Below are 7230 nucleotides of genomic sequence, written 5' to 3' on the forward strand. Positions count from 1 at the left end.
CTATGGCATTGCTGTGACTTTATCAGGCAGCAGTTCCACCACCCCAGATGAGAATCCAGGACATACTTCAACACTGCTTACCCAATGTCTCAAAGATGGAATTGAGGGCAGTGTGAACATTCGTTGGCAAAATTGTTATGCTCGTGGACTTTAATGATACAACAAAGTGCAACGACTTTGTCTGAATGTGTCCCTGCCATATACTAGTACTATGTCAATCTAGTTCTATTTTGCACTTAATACAGTGTACCGGTATTAAATTCTATGTGACAAATGCAGGATCACAAGTAGGTCATACTTTTTATTTATTTTTTTTTAATTTTTTTTTTTTTGTATTCACAAGTTTGTAACCAAATTCAGTTTTGTTGTACAACATCCCTCAGACATATCTGGCTGCTTGTTTGTGCATGGTCTTTTCCTGCCGCACAAACAGGTACAATTTGTATATGAATATATGCCATTCCTGCACTTTTGCAGGGGCAGGCATTCTTGCCACTCCTGTACCAACAGGAGCATTTGAAGAGGAACCAACAGGAATATTTGCATGTGTGCATTTGAACAAAATTTATGGAGACATCTGATGATAAATCAGTTTTAATCATAATCAAGTGACTTGTTGATCTTTCAATGCAACTGGTGTCGGTATATTCTTCATAAAATCCCGGAACTCCCCGGATCATTGCTGGCATGATCTGGGGACCGCCGTTTAGATCCTTGTTGATCGGTGTTTATATGTGACTGGTGAAAGGAGGAGCAATCAATCCACACCTGTTTTATTGACTGCTGTATACTTGAGTGGAGTACTGCCACTGGCATGTGCAGACAAAAAATCTGTGCATGCACTCTTGCAGAGGGGAACGCAGATGACTCGCCACATAAACACACGATCACAAGACAACCAACATCAAAGATGCGCTTCACCTTTTCTCTTTCTGTGGCCTCCTTCTTCTTCTCTAGAAGATACAACTTTGTAGTTACTCAGCCAACCTTCTTGAACTGCCACCTCGGTGTTTTCTAGTCAGATTGGTTGAAAGCAGTGTCCATATTGCATTTCTATGTTGATAGGAGGAGTGACCAGAGGGGAAATTATGTCAGGTTGTCATCATTTTTGTTGAATTCTTGAATGCCATGTCTTTCGGTTGAAAGAAGGCATCAAAGATGCGCTTCACCTTTTCTTCTTCTGTGGTCTTCTTCTTCTCTAGAAGATAGTTAGTCAGCCAACCTTCTTGAATTGCCACTCCAGTGTCTTCTAGTCGGCAATGTCCGTTGGGATAAGCTTGTACCAATGCTGCTTGTTGATTTCTTGACTGAACTTTTGTACCTGCAGTTCTTACTGCAGATGAAGACTTCTTGGCTGAGCTATTGGCAATACTGTCTTTGGGGTCAGTACGAGGAGGAGTTACTAACTAAAGTATTTCTGTTTCTTTGATGAAGTATTAGCAGAAGAGTCCTCACATTTGTTCAAGTTCAAGTTCAAGTTCAAGTTTATTCAAAGTATCCACAATACAAAAATCACATAAGAACAATAATATGTAACAAGGAATACATTGCTGAATATATGCGATTAAAACAATTTGCAGAATATTTGAATATAAATTGACAATGCATGTAGATGCATTATAGATGTAAAGTGGAGGGGTCTTAGAAAAGCAAGCTTGTATGATAAGACCCCTGAAAAGGCAAATTAAGACATGTAATATAACAACTCACTAATATATATACAAACATATTAAAGCCATAGAATAATTCTAGTGGAATCCCTCAAGAAGCGCAGCAACTACACCCCAGAGACCAAAAAAATTGACACCATTAGTTGTAGTGGTACCCACTGTTCTAGCAATCTGTCATGTGCCCTCTCCAATGATAACCACCTAGTACAGACATGTTTCAGTATGGTATGATTCTCGGCACCACACACTTCATGGATTTGTTTGTACTCCTCATGACGTTTGTTTGATTTCTAAAAGATAGAAACCATCATGTCTTTGGGGAAAATGGTTAGTTGTTTTGCCCCCTTTTCTGCAGCTTAATGAAGCCGATGACACAGACATCCCAAGACGAAGACATGGGAAACTTCTTTGTTGAAGGCAGCAATGTCATTCCCGTCACCCATCATTATAGCAGCTGTGAAGCATAGAACATTGTTCCAGAAAATTCCATTCTCTTTCAAAGCATTGTCTCGCAGAAGAAAAGTGTACTGGCCCATTGGTCTTTTTTTTTCCTTTTTTTTTTTTTTTTTTTTTGATGGTGGTTTGCTATCTCCAGAAGCACACTTACAACTCGGTGTACTTCACTGTCAAAGAAGTGCACAATGAGTGGGTATAACTGTTCTTGAGCACCGCAATCGCTGCTCCCATAGGCTCTGTAGAAATTAAAAATGGCGTTTCCCTGATATTCTTGATAATATTTTCTGTTTGTTTTTGTTGTTTTTTTAAGAAAATAAAATAAAGGCCATTGAATCACTGGGTAATGTTGAATTCTGAGGCATAGCCTCCAGACTGCATTGATTGGTAGACTGAAAGTACCATTTTTGTGATGGGATCAGTTAGCTTCTCAAGTGATTGCTGAGAATACTGAGAGAGATGTTCATAGTGTTGGCCAGCATCCGTCACATGGTTAGCAAAGACATGCATAAAAGAGTCATGTCTTGAGAGGTATAGGCTTTGTAATAGTCATGAACCCACTCTGTAATTTATTTGTGAAAAAATAAGACTTCATCATTATGCAGATCCTCTTTCATATGATTAATTAGTGCTGTAAATCATAAGCTTTTTGATGACATTGATTTTGGGGTTTTCCTTTCCATACATGTCTTCAATACATATGTTCTCTTTGTATTGTGGAACAGTAAAATGTGAACACTTGAACACACTATCTTTGTCAACATAAAAAGACCAATCATACCCAAGGCTCTGAACAAATTGTTCAAATTTCTTGATATGTTTACATTTTCATGGGTCAACATTCTTTTGGTTCTTTCCTACATTTTCAGATGTGTGAAGGAAATGTCTAAGTTGTCTCATCAATTGTTCTAAAATTCATAGGTATAAAGATGGAGGGGGTCAGGGATTATCTCACTCATCATTGGGCTGGCAATTAGTTTGTCCCTAATAAAAGAAAAAATGCACATAAGAAAGTTCATGTTTGGAAACCTTTTCAAGTTTTCATAAAGAGGCAAATCAAGAATGTAACATTAACATTCATGCTAAAATCACAGAAATCAATTACTCAAATGCATGCTTTGGGGAAAAAAAAATTGACAACTAACAGTGTGCAATTTTTTTTACTTCTTTACAATTTTTACCCTGCTGAACAAATTTGAGCACTAATAGGTAACCTCTGTGTAGATGTTCTTTACAGAAGGTTTCCCCCTGTTTTATGTATTGCTCCATGCATTTCCGTTCAAGTTTCCATAGGCGGATTGTTGTTTCATCAGCAAACGCAAAGTCATGGGCTGGATTCACTATCTGTACCACCAATCTTTCCCTCAAAAGGTTGAAATTGATTTACGTGTTTGTTCTGTGTGTAACATGGCTTCACCTAATGGTGCCTCTTTCTGCCTTGATGATTTAGATAAACTCTTTCATTGTCTGCAGCTGCGTGGATGGGTATGGAAATTGCAATCTGGCTGTCTGTTACTCTTGAGAGATGAAGACTTTCTTTTACCTTTATAGAAAATGTCCAGCTTTAGAAGGTCTAAAGCATCTGACTTGACTGAATTTTGCGAATGGGAAATGACTTCAATGGCAATTTTCCATTTGTCATATTCATGCCCCCATCCAACATACACTGTAATGCACCTTTACTTCATGCTTTCCTGTTGGCGAGGTTCTTTTTCCAAGTCTTGTCACATCAGAGTTGAGATGTTGACCACTTCCTTTTACCTTTCTTATACTGTACATTCATTTACGTTTCGATGAAGATGCTATCCAGAATTGTGTAGAGCCGCAGTCTTTTCACCTACCAGTTGCAAAACTTCTGTCAGCTCTGCACACCCACAAGCAACCAGTCTCATATCCCATCAAATCTCACTATTTACCAATATTTTCTTCTTTCTACAATTCTCACAAACATTTCTAGTAACTCACTCCCAATCAATTTTTGATTGACTCACATACAATGATCAATGACCAGTCAATCATTCACTACAACTCTGTTGTGATTAAACTTTGTTTGTATTAGTCCACACATGGACAACTTGACCATATCCAGGCTTGCCAACTAAGGCTTGATCCGATCTTGAGCCTGCTGTAGTCTCGAACCCGATCTGACAACTACAATCTAGTGTAAGGCTTGGTTTTGCCATAATCCTGATAGGCTTATTTCATTGTCTCTTGCCTTATTCTCCCTATTGTGTATGTCACTTCTTATTTGTTGTTTTGATAGTTAATGAACTAAAAGTCACACTTGTAAACGTACTTCCATTATTGATTAGCAACTGGATCCTACATTATATGAGGTGTCAAAATATTGGAAAACATGTCCCCTACTTGAACCCATAAGCTTCTAATCACCGGTTAAGTGACCCTTTCACACGTTATGTGCAACCAACTGATCTATTGACTAAATCTTGGACATTTGTATGTGTACATATATGAGTGATCGATAAGGCATACCAGTATATCAATCGCTTACAAGTTTTCATATTCGGTAATTCACAGACTGATAACTTTATGAATTGCTCTATTTTGTTGGATATGTTGAACTGTACCTATATATGTATATGATTGTTGAATGTAAAGGAAATTATTGTTGGGTGAATTCCTCACGATGACAACTTCATGTACTTTTTTGACAAATAAAGACACTCTATCTGTACCCATATGACTGTATTGCATGTTTTATTTCTTTGGAAAAGAAAGTGCATAGGATTTTGATACAACTGTAATAACAAACCATCAATACACAATTATGTTGCAGGAAGACTGTCATATTCATATAAGGCAACTCTGCTATGGAAAGAAATGATTTTGCTCAAAAATACAAAAGAAAGCTTTTTGTTGACTAAGTAATGACTATGCATGGGTGCAATTCTTTGAGAAATAACGTCACAATGCACATTCGCCTGAAAACACTAAGGTGGTTTAAATTAAATCCATGGTTTGAATTCAGTCTGTTGCCTCAAATAAGCATGAAAGAAGCATATCTTACCATGACACACATTCGTTTACTGGACCTCTGTCAGGGTAAGTGATGAATCAAGGGCATTTATACTCTCAAAATTTACATAATCCACAGCCTAAATTCAAACCATCTTTGTTAATCACAGCCATTGCATTTGGTGATAGGTTACACTGATGAAACCTCATCAGCGCTACCAAGTTAAAACAAGATACACAATGATGATATGTTACATCAAGATGCTCTTATTAACATTCGTCATCACCTCGGCTTAGAGTGTGAAGCACCAGCTGGCAAGGAATGCAAGAACTCAAAGTCGGATGAAACTTGGCTGTTTGAATGAACATCAAGAATAATTACTTAAACACCAGATAAGAAGTTTTGTGAGACCAGACATAGCATGATAGAATCTTCATTCTACAAAGCTAGATGTGGAATGATTACTGGAAGCAGCTGTAGGCAATGATGACAGATGACTCAAATTCTTTCAAACTTTTTAAACTAAATGCTTTGCATGTCCGCATGAATATAAACAAAAAACAAAAGTAAGATACTAATATGCATGGACCATATAAAATGCTACCAATTTTACTACAACTGTATAATGTTCTGTGCTAATGATGAATGCTATACAACATATTTTTGATTTTCTCTAAACATAGATTTTACACATGTTCATAATTATTGGGACATATATGCTAGCAGTAAATACCCTGTTTATTTCTATTCTTCAGTCTTTTTTTTTTTTTTTTTGGGGGGGGGGGGGGGTTGGCAGGTGTTAATTACAATTCAAATGAAAAACCCATGTCCGAAGAGCATTTTTATTTTCTCTTCAAGCTTTGCCAATCTTCTGCCAGCATTTACAATGGAGAAACTTGCTCTGTGCTCACTAGGGAAAATTCTAGAAGGTTGCCACATGACTTTTACACGCTCTCAAACACTAAATGATATGTTCAAAAAGTTTTGATGACAAGCCAATGGAAATGTCTTCGAGTTGATATGTCATTGTAAACAACATAGACAAGAAACTAGGTTGCGCATAAAAGTCTGGGGTTTTTTTCAGTGTAAATGAGCCTTGTGTCAATTTTATCTGCCCTCAATGTGACCACAAGTCAAGTAGGCACAAAACCATCTAAGTATTCAAGTATCACAGTGATGTTTGCAACATCTCTACTCATCATTTTCATTCATTTTCACACAAAGTTGGGTAAGATAACCTGACCATTGCTAGCTGCTGGAGACACAGAAGTTGTTACCACAATTACACCAGTCATCTTTATGCAAATATAATTAAACAAATCAGCCTGAACATTGGAATACATCGTATACCTGCACTGGCAATTAACAAATCACACAAGTGCATTCCACAGCACACTCATATGGTAAACCCCCCCCAAAAAACAACAAAAAAAAAAAAGTCCTGACACCATTCATTACGCATAATACAGTACACATATTATAACCACTGGCTATACTCTCTTCACTGACACCCAATGTCTCATAATTCATACATTTGTGTCCAAAACATCAGATGCTACATGACACAATCTAACATCCTGCATTAGTCTATAGTAAAGGTGTACAGTTTCAGGAAAGCACCAGAATAACACTAAAATAAAGCAGGATTTTAGTTACACACAGACATCATGGAAAACGTTATATAACTTGAGGAAATTAGGAAATAACATTAGACACTAGAAATATTCTCCACCAAACCTCAACAAATTATTGAAATTATGGATAATGTAATGAAAATAGTCTCAGATGCCTGTGTTGGTACTGCTAGTCCTAGTCAGTTTATCATCATTCTGCCAACACATACAAATATATACAGCGTGTATTTCGTACACATCAAGGAAGAAGATCTGGAGAAACATACATAGAAGAGATTCTCAAAATCACTGCCGTAACACCATACGTGTACATGCTACATTATTTTACACCACTACTATTGGGACAAAATCTACAATTGCTCATTTCGGCCCGAATTCACGAAGGTGGTACAAATGAAACCCTGGTTTAAACCATGGACAAAAACTATGGAATGCCAAGTGTCGCATGGGATATTTCGCTATGAAATCCGTCATTTCGTCGATGAAATGATTATTT

The sequence above is a fragment of the Diadema setosum genome, chromosome 5 (assembly GCF_964275005.1).
Source record: "Diadema setosum chromosome 5, eeDiaSeto1, whole genome shotgun sequence".
In the NCBI taxonomy this organism is placed as follows: Eukaryota; Metazoa; Echinodermata; class Echinoidea; order Diadematoida; family Diadematidae; genus Diadema; species Diadema setosum.